Genomic DNA, 21,615 nt, shown 5'->3' with positions numbered 1-21,615 from the left:
GCTTGGTCAGCATAAGGCTGGCGGCAATACGCCAGACAGAAAGACGAAAGTTAGCGTTTTTATTACATCAAGGGGTTCACAGCTCGCTGAAAAGTTTTTTTTATCCCTCTGTCTTCAGTTAGCCTTATTAATGTCTGTCTCCTTGGTTCGCGTTGATCCCAAGCCCTCTTGCATAACCGCGTAGTCCTGCGGCTTAATGTACACCCAATCATTAACAGCCTATTCTGCTCCGCTGCAGGATGAAGGCCTCATCCATTGGCTTCCACCCGCTTCAGACCTGCACTGCCCGTGTCCATTCTTTACCTCCGAATTTACTTAATTCGTCTTTTCGTCCAGTTAGTGGTCTTCTCCTTCTTTTATTTTTAATATGCAGGTTAGCGTTCTCCCTCGCGAGTTTAATTTGTGTATTTATTCCGTCTGCTCTCATATTCTGCTAGACATCTGGTTAACATTTCAGGCAAGACATAATCTCGTAAATCGCATTTTTCGTTGAAGCTTTTAGGAGAAGCCAGCGGTATTTATGTCCGTGTCGGCATCGTACATAAAAAAACCCTTAGAGAGAGCGCTCCCGCGGGCAGTTTTTCTGTGATCAGACTGCATTGACAAGAAGACCCATATTTAAAATGCTTTACCCTCGTACTATTAAGAAACATACCCTTCGTAAGGCTTCCACTGGTAAGAAGGTCATAGCTTCACAATCCCGATACAGCGGTCAGTCACGCTCTACAAAAATACAAGAGCGACCGTCTAGGCCACAACCAGGAAATACAAACAAATGGATCCCACCAGTCAGAGCCTCTTCATTTCACTAAGGTGCTAGAGATGTTTTTGTTTGTGTACTGTGGCATTGCTTGAACAACCAGTTCTTGTAACTGGGAGCTATTCAGTTGTATCATGTGAACATATTAGCGGTTTGGCACTAACGGCTTCAGTTGACGCTTATAATTGTAACACAGGCAATTCCCCTCTTCAGTTTTATGGGTCAGCAGTTTATGTCTGTGGTTTTGTGCATTTTTAAAGCGAAAGCTTTCGTAGTGGGATCGACGGCGTCCTGTAAAAAACTAATGTATTTCCGTAAAGTACAGTTGGTTGACCGAAAAGCTCCGCACACGCTGAGCGGGCGCGAAACCGGGCTTCCATAGTGTCAAAATGGTTAGTTTAAAATCGCGCAAAAAGGAGCGATTCTAGATAAGACCCTACAGGAAGTATCGATCATGCAGAAGGAGTACTATTGTGCAGCTTTATCTCATACACCATTCATCTGTATGCATTTTTGTCGTTGTTGGGTGCGTTTACGTAGTGCGCAAAAATCGTCGCATTGGTTCGTGCTTGTTTTGCGATTTGGATCTTTCAAAGCTTGACGATCGATTGGGCTCACTTTTAGCGAACGTTTTAACGGGCGTTTGACGCAATTTTTATATGAGAAAGCTTTCGCTCTTCTCTCAACATTTCTTAGGAAAGAATGGGAAATTTTATTGTTGTGGCTGTCAAAAAGTTCAGTTCCCAAATTTGATTGGAAATTGCTTGTTTTTATGAAAAAACTTATGCATATCACTCCTTATTGTCTGCATTTTGAATAGATTAATTGTCAATACGCACAATTTTCAAGGTGAGTAGACTTTCTGATGAATAAAGATTTGCCGTTTTGAGACCCGCGTCGTTTATGGCTACGTTCGCACCGCCTTCTCTTTCACTGGTGTTCCAAGCGCATGATTGTCTAGTTTCCTCTGGCTCCTCTGGTGGGGGTCCCGTCGTCAAGAAAATTTGCCGTTCTCCATTTTAAATTGCACTTCTCTTTTGTCATGGTACTGGGAAGGCCGCTGACAGTCAGGAGTACTTGGCTCACCATACACTTTCGGCATGAAATCCCTCAAGAATCTGTTTAATTTAACCCTGTTGCACACAGTAAAACACACAAATTAAAAAAAATTTGGCACCCCTCATTCGTATACCTTGGCGTCTACCTTTCCTGGGGTCCTGCGGACCGATCACAGGCTAAAATAACACTACACCTGTGAAGGCACCCGCACAATCACGAAACGCTCTTCTGAGTGAACACTTCCATAGAACTGGATAAAAGTAGACCCGCGGAACCGCACGCTACCAACGCAACACCATGCACTCTACATACACGGGCTTTCAGGCACACCAAAGCATCCTTTTGCGGCCAATGTCCCAATAGTGAACACGACTTCTGGACATGCCCAAACATACAAGCCAACCTCACATCTTCCATCCAAGCAATTCCGGCCCTTGTAGATGGGAAGCTGTCTCCGCGAAGCAGTCACGTTGCCGGCTTCGTTCGAATTTCAACGGGGCTTAACATGCCGGACTGTCCGCGAAGACGGCAACGAAGCCTTCCAATGGGTAAATTGGAGCGCACCCTTTAGTATAGTACGTTTTAAATTTGCTAGTCCATTTTCTTTCCTCCGGCGGTCACGTTTTTGAGGATTTCGCTACAAATGTCCAATGAGGCGGCTTTTTGTTTGGCTTGGTTTTAATATTTTCGCGTTTTTTCCCATGTTACCATGGTTAACATTTGCCTATTATAACGACTAGATGCCCTAACCTTGCCGATTACACGCTTTTCTACAAATACAAAGTAAGAACAAGGCTGAGAACCCGCTTTCGCGTTTTCCTACTCAGCAAAGAATGCTTACGTATTAAAAAAGACATTTAAGGGTCCCGGGGGATTCGGGGCCTAATGAGAAACGGAATCTCATTTTTAGGGGGTTCTTTCTTGGTTGCATTTGCAGTAAATGTGCGAAAGGAGTCCCATTTGTAAAGAAAAGGCGATGAGTCGGCAAAATGCAGCACTCCGCTATCCGCGATCCCAATCGAACGGCACCCAACGGGAGCCGATGGAGCAATCCGCTGTTTTCTGTCAGCTGTGCCACTCGATCCGCTACACCAATAGAACTACCCCGAACCAATATACACTAAATCACCGCTATTGGCAGCAAGTAGAAGGTAAAGTGCCTGACGCCAGCATGCAGAATATACAAAAGCTGCAAGGGTCTGCAGAAATCCAGCAACCAAGAGTATTAGGAAATGCCGCGTACCAGCATTGGAAGTACCAGCTGGGATAAATGCTTTCCTCAAGAAATGAGAACCACCGGGATTGCCGCGCTCGGGACATCATGAGTCCACCAGGGATAATGTGTCTCTCCTATCATATGGAATGGCTCCTCCACATCATGCTGTGTGTATCTTCAAGTATTGATTCATAGAGATTGCGGAAAATCAACTGCTTCCACTTGTCGTCCGTGATTCACTGCTCACATATGTGCAGCTCAAGTCCCCATCGCTTTCGTAAAGAATTGTCTCTGCCACTCAAAGTAGGCTGCGGTTGAAGCGCTGGTTGAAGTTCAATGATGATGCTAGAAAAACATCTTTCAGCACACGTCGTTATGGAAATACGTGCTTGTGGGGAACGATTTTGGAAGGTGTTCTCTTACGGGATCGGTCTTCTCAAGAGGCGCATCCAGAAATACACGTAGTTCTTTACAGGTACTACAATAGAGTATCCAGCCTTGAAAAGACTTCCTCTTTCAATGCGTAGTCAGGTGTACTTATCCATGACTTTCACATTATTCGGTATTTTGATTCGCGCGAGCACTGTTGGAATGAAACAATGAAACTCTTGTTAGAGTAGCTTGATGAGGGGTGTTGTGCCGACAGTGGTGCTGACGACTAAGAAAATTCTAATAACCAACCACACCGCAGGATTAGATCACAACAAAACACAGCTTCATGCCCGCTATTTAGATATATACAAAAAACTGGCGAAGCGTGCCCAAGTCCCGAAGGGCTTGAGCCATAGAGAAGCTGAAGAATTCTTTCTACGTCAGCGCTGAAGGACACATCACCACACATTTCTACACGCTTGATATTGTTTATTTACCTTTAGTCGTCGCTCTGCACTGTGCTAGTAGTCCCCATCATCCTATGCATCGATATTGTTATGTTTCTCATGCCAAGTGTTACATACCCGGTAGCGCTTGACAACAGCTAGGGCGCAGCGGCGGCGCGTACGTGCACGACGCATGCAAGGCGTTCCTTAAGTAGTGCCGAGGTTTTGTGGAGCAGGTGTTGCGCCAGCTGTGGCTTTGTTGGTTGTCAAGCAAAGCGATGCGCTCCTCAAAGTTTTCGCGAGTATTTTTGCTAAAGCCACTGGGACAGAAGGCGACGCTCGGCGGTCGCCGCAAGGCATTTCCTTGCTTCTCAGGTTTTTCGCCAGCCTTTTTTTTTTGCTAACGCCACTGCGCATGCCGGGGACGCTCGGCGGTTGCCGCTAGGCCCGCGCTTACGAACGCTCGGCATTTTCTTGTTAGTTTTAACATGTTTTGAGCCACACATTACGGCCAGCTTCAAGAGCTCCGCTACTCGAATAATGGCACCTCAGACCTACACATACGGCGCTGGCTGGCACTTTTACAGACATTTGCAGACGAGCACACGCGCTTTTGCCCACACACCCCACATATGCACACTCATATGCACGCACGTTGATACACTCGCACATAAATGTACGCTGACATGCTTCCTCATACGGGCCAAACTCATGCACGCATTGTACATGAGTTGTGCACACACACCCACGCGCGTAGGACGCTAAAATGCACGCCTGCGTGTTCCCTAAAAGAAACGAGTTCATAGTAAAATGAAAAAAAATATAATGCGAAATCGACCGCTGTGTGGGCGTATTAGGTTTAAGTGGTATCGGGCAATGGGAAGGGCTGAACAAATCATCCGGAAGGGTCGGGTCACTGAACACTCATCTCCAAATCCGCAGGAAGCTGCCATCCACTGCTTCACTGCCCACAACTTCAGGAGGGCGTAGGCTGCAAAAATAAACGAAAAGAAACAACAACGAAAGATTGCTTGCTCTGAGTATTTGCGATATGCGAAAAAAGAACAGTTGGTTCTCGGTACTGCTGGCATCGGTGGATTCTAGATTGGTGGGGCTTTAAATGTCGATGCTTTTTGTGTGATTCTACCATTTGAATATCTTAAAAGCGGACGAAGCTGAAACTTTTCTTTTCTTACATGCAAAATTGCCGCATTATTCGTCTTAGAAATTGTAGAGAACCCTGCTCGCTATTCGTGTTCACATTCCGCTGTTGTGACCAATGAGCCTCACAATAACGTTACATATTCTGGTTGTACGCGTATTTGACTTCTGCGTATATAGGTTTCCCGTAGTTCGTCACACGAGAAAAGGCTGTCTTTTCAAATATTTTTGCTCAGATCCCGGAAAAATTGATTTATGTGGAGATCCTACCACTTAAGGCCATGTTGTCAAAATTTTCCAATCGCTCGCTTGACTTTTGCTCTCTCACGGTGAATTGGGCTGCTCTGCGTGCAAGGTAGCTTGTTTTAGGCCGAAAATAAATCGAATCAGCTCATCGACCTTTGCGCAGTGGACCGAAATTTGACAAAGCAGCGCGCGCAAACAATTTTTGATTTAAAATCCGACATCAGGATCCATATCGGCTGGCCACTCTTTGGGTATGAACATAGCTTAAAAAATAAAACCTTCATTTTTGCTAGTAGACATACGCCGAAAAAGAGGAAAGAACGCATTTACTTCGCCGTGCACCATGTAATCTGAGCGTATAGTCTGAAACAACCAGGGCCGAATGGCAGTCTATGACATATCGCGAAGCCCAGTAGGGCTACTTCGTCTCTGGCTTTCAACCCACGCTACGCTCGAGATATTCGGCGGGTGTTTACGCTTCACGCACAAAGCGGTGTATTGCCATGTGAGCTGCATCTCAAGGGTCATTATTATGCAATGATTCCATGGGGAACTTCCCGAATATCAGCGTGTATTCTTTACGGGGCCAGTCTTTTCACCCATCAAGCTGAATACCTTCTGCGTAAATATAATATAAAAGTTCGCCTGTGTTCTCGAAATTGTTTCTTTTTAGAACGCGGAAGCAGTAAGGGTAACGAGAATCCGCTCACTTTTTAGTTCGGGAAAATTGTCTAGCTCTTTATCTGAGAGGCGACGCGCTTTGGTGAGCATCTTTTTAATGAAAATGAGAGCGGCAGCGTCTGGCATAAGGTACTGCCAAACAAAAGAACTAGGGGCGGAGAGGTGGAGACGTCAGAGAAAGGACAGAAGTTATAGAACCAGAGAAATACCAAAAAGGAAAAGGATTAGAAAAGAAGAAATCTTACGGTGGGTGCTTAGAACTTTCTAATTAAGGGAAGGGGAAAGCCTAGTTGGACCCTTTTTTGGCCTGGAGTTGAACTTTCTGTGGAACTGTGCGGCCGCAACCTTTCCCTCTTCCACAGCCGCCTGGATAGCCCCCTCCTAAACTCGTTGCGCTCGCCAGCCACCGTCAAGAGCATCTTGTTCGCCCCCGTCCGTAGCTTCAGTTCTTGAGGCGGCTCGTATTGCATGTGTCGCATCGGCCAACCTTGCTTTGGTGCAGCTGTTTCCCTTTCCTGGTTCGCGCTGCGTTTCCCTTTCTCACAGCCTCTTTCACCGTCCTTCCCCATTGCCGTTTACATTTCTGACGCTTTCTGCTCATGCTTCAAATGAATATATTTGCGTGACGTTAACGCACAAGCGTCGAGTCATTTCGGTCATCGGGGCTTACATACCTCCACGCGCGGACGTTGACTTCACGTACCTGAGCTCTGTGGTGCACACTTGTTCCGGTCCTCACATTATCGTCGGTGATTTTAATGCCCACCACCCCCTGTGGGGCAGTGCGGCTACTAACAAGAAAGGAAATGACCTTGCAGACTTTATTCACGACGAAAGCTTCGTGGTTATTAACGACGGTTCCCCTACCTTTCTTCGTGGGCTCTCGTACAGTAGTTGCTTGGACCTTGCAATCGTATCAAAGACTCTGTCGACATCTGCAACTTGGTGTTGTGATGTTGAGTCACATGGGAGTGACCACAATCCGACCTACGTACAACTGCGCTGGTTCCACACGTCTGATGTCCCTAGGATCCGTTGTACTGATTGGCGGAAGTTTACTTTGATGGTTGAGGAGTCATGCGCAACTATTACGTGGGAGTCTGATGTAGAAAGCGCCATTTTGTCTGCTATGGAGTGCACCACGAAGTACGTTAGCACTCCCAAACATCGAACACCCATAGATGCCGTGTACGAAGAACTCCCTGCCATAAGACGCCGCGCAGAGAGGAGGTATAGAAGGACCCAGGCTGCAGCAGATCTAACAGAATGTCGCCGCGTGCAACGGAAAATACGACGCCATTTAGAAAAGCTTGGAAGAGAGCAGTGGAGGCGATTTTGCTCTTCACTAGATCCGCGCAAGCCCCTTTCAAGAATTTGGCAAATGGTACGAAGTCTCCAGTACCACCCGAAGAAACTGTACCCTTTTCGTGCTTTGGCTCTGAGCACAGGAAAAAGCGAAGTAGAGGTAGCTGAATCATATTGCAAAATGCTTGTTGATGGATCCCACGCCCTGCTTCCCAGTACACAAAGCCGTACACCGCAGACCACAGACGACCGCCTCAACGTTCCGTTCTCGATGCAAGAACTGGATGCCGCACTTTCAGCCTCCTGCCATTCATCTGCTCCAGGACCTGATGGTGTACGGTACTGCGTACTGCGAAACCTTGGCAGTGAAGGTCGGAAAGCCCTCTTATCATGGTTCAATGCAACGTGGATCTCCAGCTCTGTCCCCAAACACTGAAAATGCAGTCGAGTGGTTGCTCTACTGAAGCCAGGAAAACCCCCCTTGGAGCTTTCCTCATACAGACCCATCGCCTTGGCAAGCTGCATCGGAAAGGTTATGGAGAGAATGGTGCTGGCCCGACTCGAATGGTTTCTTGAGAAAAACAACATTTACCCGGATGTCATGACAGGATTCCGAAGAGGACGATCCTCTATAGACAGTGTCATCGATCTGGTGTCTTCAGTGGAGCAAGAAAGAAACCGTCGCCGAATCGCGGGCGCATTGTTTTTTGACATCAAAGGCGCCTATGACAACGTGCTCCACAATGCGATTATGGATGCTCTAGAGATTGTGGCTGTAGGCGGCCGACTCTATGAGTGGATTTCCAGTTACCTTACTGGTCGCACAATCTTTATGTCCACGTCTGCCGGTGACACAGGACGCCAACAGGTTAATCGCGGTGTTCCACAAGGAGGAGTACTTAGCCCCACCCTCTTTAATCTTGCCCTAATTGGTCTCGTGGACGAAATGCCTGAAGTCGTCAGAGTTACTATGTACGCTGACGATATCTGCATCTGGACTTCTGGAACTCGACCGTAGCTGCGAGCCCGTTTACAGCTAGCCGCAACACCGACGTCTCGGTACTTGCGCCGTCAAGGTCTGAGTTTAGCGCCAGAAAAATGTGCCGTTCTTGCATTCACTAGAAAGTCGATGCTCCGGTATCCTATCATTATTGAGGGGACACTGATACCTTACTTGACGCACCACAGATTTTTGGGAGCGACGGTAGACCGCGGTCTGTCGTGGACAAAACACATCGCCTCGTTGAAGACTAAACTTGCAAGCCTTGTACATGTTCTTCGCTTCGTGGCGGGGATGAGATGGGGTCCATCTGAGAGCGCTCTTCTCCAGTTGTACCGGAGCCTGTTTTTGGGGCATCTTCGTTACAGCCTGCCAGCCATTTCAAACCTGCGAACTTCTTCCTGGCGCACATTGGAGGGTTTGCAAGCACAAGCCCTCAGAATATGCTTGGGACTACCACGATGTACCTCTACTGTGGGCACAATCACCGAGGCGCGTGTTTTTCCAATGGATGCACTTCTTTTGGGCGAACCCTTCCGAGTCTACCTTAGATGTTTCACAAGGCATGAACACCATCCATTATCGGCTCTTCCTACTACGTGTTCGAGAAGTAGTTTTGCGGCAGCCATTTTGCAACACCAACATAGGATCCCATCAGAGTTCGCCCCAATGGTGGTTTCCCAGAATCCTCTGTGGGTACTATCAAAACCAACAATCCACCTTTCGATCCCGGGAATTGGGAAGAAGTCCTCTTTACCATCAATAGCCCTCAAACAGTTGACTCTAGCGTTCTTGACAGACAACTACGCCGGAACTGTATATGTATATACTGATGGCTCTGTGACTGCATCCCGGTCTACCGCGGCTGTGGTAATTCCAAGCCTATGCGTTACCCGAGGATTCGCACTAGACCACAAGACAACTTCTACTGCCACTGAGTTGGTTGCCATATGGGAGGCGATTCGTTTAGTCTCCCGTGAATCACCTCAAGATTGGACCCTGTTTTGTGATTCCGAGCCAGCACTCCAGGTCCTCAACGGAGTAATGAGGCAAGGACCTTATTATGCCCTTGCTGCGGAAGTACTCGAATTATGCTCATTGGCACTGCAACAAGGATATGTCCTCACCATTCAGTGGGTACCAGGCCATTGCGGGCTAGCTGGTAACGACTGGGCTGACCAGGAGGCAAAGAAAGTTTCTGCAAATGCAGATGTACGTCTGCCCTTCGCAAGGACGGACACGACCGCCCTTCTGTCTACCATTCTCCGCCACGCCTCGGTGAGTCACTGGTCCCACCCTGACAATCGTCATAGAAGACTACAACGCCTGGACCCCGACTGCAAGTTTCGGTTACCTCCTGGTATTCAGCGAAACTACGCCACGCTGTTTCACCGACTACGGCTTGGCGTAACCTTTACCCGTCGCTACAAGCATCTCATTGGCTTTACGAGTGACCCCGACTGTGAGACATGCCATGTACCAGAGACTATCTCGCATGTTCTCTGCCACTGCCCACGATATGCGCAACCTCGAGAACAATTAGCGAGAACATTGGCCCGTTTGGACTGCCGTGTGGTGTCGGAGGAAGTGCCGCTGGGACCTTGGCCAGACGCGAAGCGTTCCCACAAGGCATTTAAAGCTGTGCTGACATTTCTGCGCAGCAGCGGCCTCTCAGAGATATTGTAGTTGAGGCCCGTCCAGCTTAACTTTAACACATGCACAGTATCGGTATAGACATCTTCTATACATAGCCATTTATTTATTTCTCCGCCATCTTCATCTCTCTCGTCCTCTATCCACACTCTTTCCTCCCCTTTCCCTTCCCACACACAGAATAGCTGGCCAGATATACCACCATCAGGCCGACCTTTCTGTGTTTTTTCATTTCAATAAAATTCCTCTCTCTCTCTCTCTCTCTCTCTGACGCGTGATCCCTGGCTCACGTACGCTCCCAGGCTCGCGAAACTCCAACTTTTTTGCGATGATTCAGTGTATTTCATAACTATTTTTTGTACTTGACGCGTATGATGAAACACAGATCTGAGGAAGTCTTTCGCATGAAAAACATTGAGGTTGCGCTGCACTGTAGAAATCTAGACGCAAGACCGATGCTATCAGGGGCGAAACGGGAGAAGTTTTAGAGTGACATTTACTGCGCCTGCCTCCGAGAGGAAGCAGAAGGTGATCAGCTAAACCAGTCTCAGTAGTGGAAGGACACGTAAGGAAATCACGCCGCTCCAGACTGCACAATGAACAGGCGACGAATATATACTGAACGTTTTAGAGCGCAGCATCTTCAGCGCAGACGGGATCAGCGGGAAAGGAATGGTGGTGCAGGATGGCTTCGCGCGACGCCGGCAAACACCTTGTCACCGTAGATCTGCGTATTGGTGCTCGTAGCATTTGTGACGGCACGATTCAGAAGCTGGTGCGACCAGCGATTACTGCCCATTTCCCATTCACACGCAGGAATTGGCGAGAGCTGGAACAAAGCTGTATTTGGGATTACTTTCCCGTTGTGCGAGTAAGGTCCCCCGCGTGGGGTGAAGTTGTTAAATAACTCTTGGCTGCTTCAATCGTGACGAATTCATCACTTATAGTAAGTGGAATGTGTGCTGCGAATGATGCATCCACAACGATAAGGGCCATTGGTTATGTCCTGTCCTACTATCAAGCAAAAAAACCAGACGATTAAGCGGTTAGCTGACTTATAGATCGATTATTCCTGCCAGCTCGAAAATACAAGTGGTGTGAGAACACATCATATCAATAAAACGACCTGGTTTCCGTGGTGATAATTTTCATCGGAGAGGCTGCTATCCCTTTGGTTAACAGTCAGCTGTCAGGTCCTGCAATGCAGAATTTGTAAGATAATATTAGGCCAACTGAAAGGGTTCAACGAACAGCTGATCCCGCGGAGGGCACAGTTTAAAAAAGTTAGGAGCCAGTCCCCTTTGTCAAGTTTAACGGCTATAGGGACACCGCATAGATCTGTACCATTTGATTATCCGAACAATAAAATTACTCATTTTTATAAGGATCACTACCGTTAATGATGGCTGGTTCGTAGCTAACTAGGAACGTGTAAACGAACCTTATTTGTTAAGCTTATCAGGATGGTGTTATAGAGAAAATTACTGCGAGTAATCACTTACATATTAGATGTAATGGACGTTCTGGGCTAGGCATTACGTGGGCCGGCAACTTCTATGTAATCGGGGGCATGAGAGCTTTTGTTTAGCTCAAAATCAAACAAAGCAGTTATGAAGATCAAAGATTTTGAGTGGAAAAGTGTGAAATCTGGCCACAGCGTCACCGTTCCTATAGAACTAGCCGAACCGCAGGAGTAACGCAGGGGGAGAGAGGTGGCGAAATGCGACAGTCTTACTTTAGGCCCAACGACGCACTGTGAGGTCTAATGTTTTCAACCGACATCTGGAAACTATAATGTGCAATAACCTCAGGATTTTTTTCTCATTATTGAAAAACCCAAATGGAACGCCCTGCCCAGAGGCGCCGTTTGTATTGCGTGTGCAAATGTAGCACTCCCGCTGGCGCTTCACGGGCCGTAGATGTCTTCCCATATACTGCTCTATAATAGTTCCTGCGCTCAAGTGAATACGACATTTTCTATTGTAGGCATATTGGAAGAAACGTACACTGAAAAAATGCGTGCCCATAACGGAAGACAAGATAGAGCAGCGACAAGGTCAACAGCTGCGTCGTGCACCTAGAACTGGTGAAGAGAGGCAGAAAACACCTAGTACACGCGGCAAACCAAGCACAAGCAGGGCCTTCCACCGATGACGATAGTGCACCAAGTGCATGCGGCAAGGCGGACAAGAACAAGAGCACCGCTTCTACTTCACGCATGAGAAGAAAAATTGTGCCCTGTGACGCATATACAGCACCACTGTAAGACGACCCCTTCATGGGATTACGTGTTCGTGTAGTACGTACGGTACACACGTGTGGCGCACGACCGGAGCAAGGAAAAGCTAGAAGTCTTGTTTGTGGTATAGCCCTAAGTCTTCTTATGATGGCCTCTGCTAGAGTTACTCTATATGCTTTTCATTGGGGAGCTATGTACAGGAACTATACACTCCGCAGGGTTTGTGTGGCACTTGGAAATGTTTCAAAGCAACTATGCGCAGCAGACGGGAAGTTTCGCTTTAAGCTCCCCCTAGGACAAGCCAACCCTGCACAAATCCTTTGGTTTAAGAAACGTTCTTCGTAGAATATCATTCCATCTCGTCCAACCAAATATCTCCGTAGAATGTCAGATTGCTCTCACATTGGTATTACTGAAGTGTCAATTACTATCGCGATAACTGAACGACAAAGATGTCGGTCAGTAACTAAGGTATGACATTTGTAAGCGTTATCGGTGCGCCGGAATGTATGAGTGCAGCGCTTTGTCAGGTAAGTTCACTGAGCTGGAATGCCCATTTGAGTAAGCACGACTTACGAAATCAACGTTTCAAATATTCATTGCCTTATGGCAATAGCGCCACATTTCACGCCGGCCTCGCGATACTTAGCTATGACTCAACTCTAGCGCTCATTCCGGCTGAAAGAGCCGCGTTGCAGTCGAGTCAAGTATTTTCACTGAAGTAAATCCCTCGTTTTTTGTACACGCTGACACTTCCCCACATGAATGCTATTCTCCGATGCTTTGAAAGGGGAGCATTGGAGCCGGGAACACGGCTGACACCTGAAGCAACAATGGGAACCCACCTGGAGAGGCGCACAGCTCTTTCGAGCCGGGCTACGTGAGAACTATCAGTTGCGTCCCTACAGTTCGCGCTCATGCTTATAACGAAAAGCATTGCCTGGAGAGTAACACATACCAACGGTGAGTGGTCTGCCAAATTAGGATAAAGCAGCTATGAAACTATCAATCTCAATAAACCAATTACAGTTCATTGCCAATTACAAGAAATTGTCCGAATGTTTAACTTTCACGAAACGTTAACATCAAAGGACGTTGATCACGCCGATCGTTCCAATTCGCAGCGTACAACTCCGGTCTGACTCCAACCTTTTGCTTCTTTTTTCCCCTTAATTTCTATTTGTGCTTCGTGGCAGCAGCCGCTGTTTTTGTCTATAATTTAACCGTGAACTCGGAATGATCGTAGCGATGTGATTTAATCATTTTCTCTGCCCTATGAATAGCCAAATTTGTGAGAGTTAGGTAATAAATGTTTGCATTGACGCACCGTCTGTGCCAACACCGCTTTTTCGTTGTTACCCTCCCTCCCCCTTCCCCACCCCAAGTTTTTGTTACCACAGAACAAAAATAAAGAGTTCACAAGACAGAATAAGTACACGTAACGTCCATTCCAGCAAAGTAATTCTTCATCACTAGCAGCGGCATGACACATTTCTTTCTTGTGTTCTTCAGGTCATTTTTTGTTGTATCCGCATGCACCTTCAGTAATGATTGTCGGAAAACTACGTACGTTCAACTGTGTGTTTCTCTATACTTAACCACTTTGGCTTTCTACATAATGCATACAATGCCGCTTTCATCATTAACGAAGAAAATACCGCAACATTGCCGTATCATTACTAGTATCTTAAAGGGGTCCTGAAATACCTTCCGCCGATGCATGGATGTACAGTCGGCCGGAAAAGTAACCGGACCACCGCTCACGCAGCCGGAGCGGCTGCTGCGGCGCACCGTGGCGCTGTTATCTCGCTGTGCTCGCTTACGACGAGATTGGCACGCTTGACGCCAAACTTCCCCTCGCCCTCGGGCGGGTGCTTGCCACGCTTGATAAACTTCTAGTGCAGCGTTCGCCTTTAATCCAGCACATGGCGCAGTCGCGCTGCAGCGCACGGCCGCAGGGCCACAAACCGCGGCGCTAGGAAGGAACGAAAACCCGCTCTGCTTTTTGTACGCGGTTTATGTTCGCCTCATGCTGCCTATCAGTGCCTGTAGGATGCGTCCACCGCCGCTGGATTTTGGATAAGACGGCACAATGCACCGTACCGAAGGCTACCGTGACGTTCGTTTTTCCACGCCGGAGCGATGTTATAGTGTCGAAATTGCCTTTCCGGCATCATGTCCGGACGTGGGTTTAATACTACTTACAGGGAGACCTCTGAAGACCGATTTAATTAGCTAGTAGGATATTCTTTCGGTGACGAATTTTCTTTACAGGCATACCGCCAGGATGAATGATTTCGAAGACGAATCGCAAAACATCAGATATTCCTGAAACTTTATTCATGAAATCTGACAGTACTGGCATTCAGCGGTCCTCAGTGGGGCGAAAAGTTGCCGGCTACAGCGACGACTTGGCCGACTCGCCTGGGCATGGAGTCGTACAGCGCCGCCACTATCTCGGGACGCCCGCGCAGCGCTTCCCACTCTTCCTTCACGGCGAGCCACAGCTGCTCCGCTGTGCCACCGCAAAGGCGTCGTGAGGCAAGCGTCTTCTTCAGCAGTCCCCATATGTTTTCGATGGGGTTGAGATCAGCCCCGTTAGGGGGCCATGGCAGCTGAGGCACGCCACAGCGCTCCAGGAGTGCGCTCACACTGCGTGCTTTGTGCACGGGGCTCCTATCATGCTGGAGCAGGTAGCAGCCATCCTGGAACGGCCCGTCCAGGACGTACGGGATCAGGTGCTCGGTGAGGACTTCACAGTACCTCGCCCCGGTGAAGGAGCCCTCGATCCGCACGAGTGGGCCCAGGCCGTCCCGACTGATGGCACCCCAGACACTGACCGAGCAGCGGCCGCTGCTGAGCACACTGTGGGTGTAGGCGGGGTTATACCTGAGAGTATGGGAGAGCAAGCATTAACATCTGTCGGGTCCAAAAGCGTGGAGCGTCCTCATTCCGTTGCGGAAATGAAATAAAGATGGAGGCTTAAATTACACAAAATTTAACATTTTACCCACACTGATATGGAATACGCGCGAATGAAACACTTAAATGGTAGTCAGTGCTGTACCCATGTCAAGTCAGGTGGTAAGGGGAAAATGAGGTTGCATTCTCCAGACTACGACGCGTTGCAAACCATCCATATAGGTTATTGACAGGTTAATCTAACTTAACCCGCGATTCCTGTGAGCCGCAAGGGTGCCAGTTCATACCTGCTGTTCAACGGACGCCACACACGCTACTGTTGGTCCCAGCGTGTGCAGAAGGTGGACTCGTCCGTGAAAATCACCTCCCGCCACTCCTCTGCCGACCACTGCTCGAAAGCTCGGGCGAAGTTCAGTCGCTCCTCCCGCTGCTTCGTTGACAGGTGCGGTTTCTGAGCGGCAATGCAGTTCACGAGACCCGCCTCTCGCAATCTGCTCCTGATTGTGTCGCAGCAGCAACTGAGATCCAGAGCATAGCGGATCTCCCTGGAGTTGAGAAATGGGTCGACAACAGCGGCAGCAACAATCCATTCATCCTCTGCCAACGTGGTCACCCTCGGCCGCCCACTGCGCTGAGCATCACAAATTCTCCCATCTTCATCTCTATACGCTGTAAGAATGTGGCTCACCGATGTTCGGCTCCTACCGGTGCGGCGGCAGATTTCACGCTGAGGGACACCTTCGTGGTGAAACCGGACGATCAGCCTTCTCTCCTCTATCGGCACTCGGGGTGGCATTCTGGCGAAGTAAAAAGCCCGATGCGACCGTTCGAGCTTTTAAAGGTTTTTTACACTGCAACTGGCCAATGGAAGGACATCACCATATCTGTGTAGCAGAGCGCACCCATATCTGTAAAGCAGAACCCACCGTAAAGCGCCTGGCCTACACCATTCTAATAAATAAAATGTAAAAATTGAACCAGGACTGCTCATTGGCCAGTTGCAGTGTAAAAAACCTTTAAAAGCTCGAACGGTCGCATCGGGCTTTTTACTTCGCCAGAATGCCACCCCGAGTGCCGATAGAGGAGAGAAGGCCTTCGTCCGGCTTCACCACGAAGGTGTCCCTCAGCGTGAAATCTGCCGCCGCACCGGTAGGAGCCGAACATCGGTGAGCCGCATTCTTACAGCGTATAGAGATGAAGATGGGAGAATTTGTGATGCTCAGCGCAGTGGGCGGCCGAGGGTGACCACGTTGGCAGAGGATGAATGGATTGTTGCTGCCGCTGTTGTCGACCCATTTCTCAACTCCAGGGAGATCCGCGATGCTCTGGATCTCAGTTGCTGCTGCGACACAATCAGGAGCAGATTGCGAGAGGCGGGTCTCGTGAACTGCATTGCCGCTCAGAAACCGCACCTGTCAACGAAGCAGCCGGAGGAGCGACTGAACTTCGCCCGAGCTTTCTAGCAGTGGTCGGCAGAGGAGTGGCGGGAGGTGTTTTTCACGGACGAGTCTACCTTCTGCACACGCTGGGACCAACAGCAGCGTGTGTGGCGTCCGTTGAACAGCAGGTATGAACTGGCACCCTTGCGGCTCACAGGAATCGCGGGTTAAGTTAGATTAACCTGTCAATAACCTATATGGATGGTTTGCAACGCGTCGTAGTCTGAAGAATGCAACATCATTTTCCCCTTACCACCTGACTTGACATGGGTACAGCATTGACTACCATTTAAGTGTTTCATTCGCGCGTATTCCATATCAGTGTGGGTAAAATGTTAAATTTTGTGTAATTTAAGCCTCCATCTTTATTTCATTTCCGCAACGGAATGAGGACGCTCCACGCTTTTGGACCCGACAGATGTTAATGCTTGCTCTCCCATATTCTCAGGTATAACCCCGCCTACACCCACAGCGTGCTCAGCAGCGGCCGCTGCTCGGTCAGTGTCTGGGGTGCCATCAGTCGGGACGGCCTGGGCCCACTCGTGCGGATCGAGGGCTCCTTCACCGGGGCGAGGTACTGTGAAGTCCTCACCGAGCACCTGATCCCGTACGTCCTGGACGGGCCGTTCCAGGATGGCTGCTACCTGCTCCAGCATGATAGGAGCCCCGTGCACAAAGCACGCAGTGTGAGCGCACTCCTGGAGCGCTGTGGCGTGCCTCAGCTGCCATGGCCCCCTAACGGGGCTGATCTCAACCCCATCGAAAACATATGGGGACTGCTGAAGAAGACGCTTGCCTCACGACGCCTTTGCGGTGGCACAGCGGAGCAGCTGTGGCTCGCCGTGAAGGAAGAGTGGGAAGCGCTGCGCGGGCGTCCCGAGATAGTGGCGGCGCTGTACGACTCCATGCCCAGGCGAGTCGGCCAAGTCGTCGCTGTAGCCGGCAACTTTTCGCCCCACTGGGGACCGCTGAATGCCAGTACTGTCAGATTTCATGAATAAAGTTTCAGGAATATCTGATGTTTTGCGATTCGTCTTCGAAATCATTTATCCTGGCGGTACGCCTGTAAAGAAAATTCGTCACCGAAAGAATATCCTACTAGCTAATTAAATCGGTCTTCAGAGGTCTCCCTGTAAGTAGTATTAAACCCACGTCCGGACATGATGCCGAAAAGGCAATTTCTACACTATAACATCGCTCCGGCGTGGAAAAACGAACGTCACGGTAGCCTTCGGTACGGTGCATTGTGCCGTCTTATCCAAAATCCAGCGGCGGTGGACGCATCCTACAGGCACTGATAGGCAGCATGAGGCGAACATAAACCGCGTACAAAAAGCAGAGCGGGTTTTCGTTCCTTCCTAGCGCCGCGGTTTGTGGCCCTGCGGCCGTGCGCTGCAGCGCGACTGCGCCATGTGCTGGATTAAAGGCGAACGCTGCACTAGAAGTTTATCAAGCGTGGCAAGCACCCGCACGAGGGCGAGGGGAAGTTTGGCGTCAAGCGTGCCATTCTCGTCGTAAGCGAGCACAGCGAGATAACAGCGCCGCGGTGCGCCGCAGCAGCCGCTCCGGCTGCGTGAGCGGTGGTCCGGTTACTTTTCCGGCCGACTGTACATGTAACCAAATAAAGCAATGTATTAGCAATCTACTCCCGCAAGAATTTTGTTAAAGCGATGAGTATTAGCTGAGAAACCGTAAATCGAAAACCGCGCATTATCGTTGCGCCGCGTTTCCTCCTCCTTTCAACTTACTCTCCGCTGTTGAAGACGCGCGAGCCTTCCCTCCCATGATGCTGAGCTCCTCAGAGGTGACGTACTTCCGCTATTGCGTTGCTCAGACTGTCATCTGCTACGGGCAAGCTTTGTTGACACCATGAATCCCGTACTCTGCTCAAGGCTGGAAAAGCGAACGAAAAATCTGGCCGCATGCGTGCGGCGGCCTGGCTTTGCCCTTTGGCGCTGTACGCTACAGTTGCTATCGGCGGCACGTGACTTTTTATCGGCGGCGAACTCGCAGCCGCACGGGGAGGATCGTGTGCTCGTTCTCTTTGATGCACCGCGCACTGTTTATCCAAAAAGCGCCGTATCAGATATGGCCCCGCTGGTGCCGGGTCTTATTCTGCGGCGGTGGTAATTCCTGCCGGCGGCATTTGAAAAAGACATTTTAAACCGATACAGAACCCGTGCACAAAACGCTTCAATCATGTGACCACTTCAGCTTGGGGCGACGCGTGGTGGACAGCGGCAACGTTGGCAAAACATTCTCCGCCGCGGCTCTGAGCTTTCTAGCGCTGGAGCGAGCGCCATTTCTTTGACAATCTCAAACATCGGTTGCCTTGGCAACAAGCACAAACCGCTTAGAAGTCAGTTACGGTTCCGTGATCCCGGTTCAGCTCGGGGCCCCACCTCGCGACATGTGGGCACTGCAGGCGTATCACTCACTCCCATTGGGAAGTGCGAGATGCGTTTGGCATTAGAGGAGGCAATGGTGTGTGTGTTGTTGACGCCTTTGTTTCGCGATGAAATGCGACGCTGTGCTTCTGCGGGTGGATAGTGCTTCCCGTGGTTTGGATTACCTTTCTCGAGCGACGTACGACTCAACCTCGCATGGGTTATGTGCAGTGTGCGTGGCTAAAAGCCATCTCGGCTTGTGCGCCATAGTTGACTTGCTGTTCGTCCCCGCAAACCGCGCGCGAGGTGAGTGCCGAATTTACGACGGGCAGGAGGAGGCAACCCATCGTCCGTCAATCGCTGTTCAGACTTGCAACGCATGTTGTGACATTGTGTTCGTTCGAAATGCATCTCTGGATTGTTTTGAAGTTGAATAAAAAGGTGTGCGTCAAATCCGGGCATTCGGCTCAGGGCATTCTCTGCGATTGCATGAAAGAAGTGCCACGGGGCTTCAACGTTTTCTTTATGGAACGTACTCAGGTAAGAGAATATCCATGTCGTGTTATGGCCTTTTTGCATTCAATACAAACGGTTAAGCGTTTGTTTACACTTGTTTCGTTTGTCGTAAAATGTCCAAGCACTCCGGCACTACGCTGGCAGATCAGCCGGCGAGCCGACGCTGAGCAGACGACTCATTTCTTTGCCGGAAGTGCGGGAAAAAGTCGCCCAATAGCAGGATGTCTAGCTCATGACGAACATCTGGGAATCGATGACGTAGACATGTGAAGATGGCGGCGTCCAAAAACACGAAGGCAAGGGTGAGAAGAAAACGACAAGCTTTGCAACAAAAGTGTGAGCTTTCCGCTGCGTGTAAAAGAGTAATACTTGGCGCAGATAATGTTGACGACCCAATCTAACGATTGCGCTAGTTCATTTAGTGTGCTCAAAACGCCTTTCAGGGCCCCTTTAAATACGTCATACTTGGCTAATAAGGGGAAAAAATATTCAGATGCTCCCTTCTCATCATGTCTTGCGAATTCGTCTTGACATACACTCGTAATAGGCTTAGGCCTTCGGAGTGTATTACTTTGGCAGAGATAATGGAAATTGGCTGTCGCGTGAATTTCAAATGAAGAAAAGAAGGCCGACCCCGCGAAAAACAAGCGAAAGAATTAGACGCTGCACATCGATCCGTCGGAACGTATGTTCCGCAGCGATTCTGATCTCGGTATATTGTAGTTTCATACTGTATTTTTGACAATAATTCGAAGGTTGACTAAAAAAGGCGAAGCGCATTTTGGGATTACAGGCATCAAGAAAACTTTCCGTGTAGGCAGGCGGATTTTCTTGTTCTTTCTTTTTTCCCTACTCTTCTGCGTTTTTCTTCCAGTTCGTTGGAAACTATTCAAACCATTAAAAACCCAAGTAAACGAAACATAATCGAACAACCGAGAAGACAAAAGTCTTATGCCTTGATCAAGGTGCATAGTTTTCATTTTAGAGTCATAGAAAACATAATAATAGCCTGCCAGAAAATGCACACGATAGGTTGGTAGTATTAAGAGGCGAAATCGAATGCGTATTTTTTTTTTTCAGACGGGAAACGAGTACGCCCATGTCTCAAGATTTTGGCGCTCATTAAAAGTACCTAAGTGGTCGAAATTAATGAGGAGCCCTTTAACACAGCCCTCCTTATATCACAGGTGTAGCCACGGAGCGTAAAACTTCAAATCTCTTTTATGCAAAATTACGGCGACCTGTAGCGGTAGCTGATGGAAACGATAGCTGTCCGCCTGCCTTCATCGTTTTCCATTGCCGGTGACAATTGCGCACGAACTCCAGGTACTCGCCGGCTAAAAGTGCGTCATATCATGCGGGTGGCTACGCATTCAGAAAGGAGAAGCGCGGCATTAAAAAAAAACCCTGATTCCGGTGCCGACAAAAAGCGAAAGACCTCCTCAGTGCCCCTAGTACGCGCTATATAAACCAATAACGGGGGTCGCCATAAAGCTACGGCAATAGCTGCATGCGAGAAACTCTGCGTGGAATTATCAGGCCGCTCGGAACCTCGCCACTGCGGAACCACGTGACTAGGGGAGAGTTTATATTGCTGCTTCTCCGCCCATTGATCCCTCAGTCTCGCCATAGATGGAACGTCTCCACCGCAGCGCATGCATGGCAAGTGTGACTTAGGCTTCATGGACATACATAGTCTTTCCAAAACAAGGCCCAACAGATATTTCCCTTGTGATAACTAGATTTATAAGTGTTAAACATTATCTATGTTTTCTATTTCACACTCTGTGAATGTGCTAAGCTCGCTGGTGCCAATACTTTATTGTGTATTCCATTTCAGATTTTTTGTTTACAGCAAAAGCAATGCTTCGCTCCGTTGACCGTGTAAACAATTATGCAGCGATTGTTTCATACTCATTAATTCTTTTAATCTATCTCTTCTTTAATTGCTCTTTTTATACTTACTATCTTCACAGGAATTTTGTGAGTCCACAGCCTCAGGAGCCCTTCACGCGTTGGCTTATTACCTAAACAAGGCGTTTTTTCCCGGTTATATGGCAGGAAATGCAACAATTATATATCTGAAAACAGTGCTTTGTAGAATGCCTTTAATTTTCATTTTAATTCATTTATTTTCTCTTTAAAATCCTGAAGTCAGGATTTCCATCAAGGAGGCGGTACTGAAAATTTAAGAAAATCACATATGAGAAAGA

This window comes from Haemaphysalis longicornis, unplaced genomic scaffold (genome assembly GCF_048455015.1).
Source record: "Haemaphysalis longicornis isolate Haplotype H1 unplaced genomic scaffold, Haemaphysalis longicornis Haplotype H1 scaffold_3, whole genome shotgun sequence".
Taxonomy (NCBI): Eukaryota; Metazoa; Arthropoda; class Arachnida; order Ixodida; family Ixodidae; genus Haemaphysalis; species Haemaphysalis longicornis.
Note: the sequence above shows the minus strand (reverse complement) of the source record.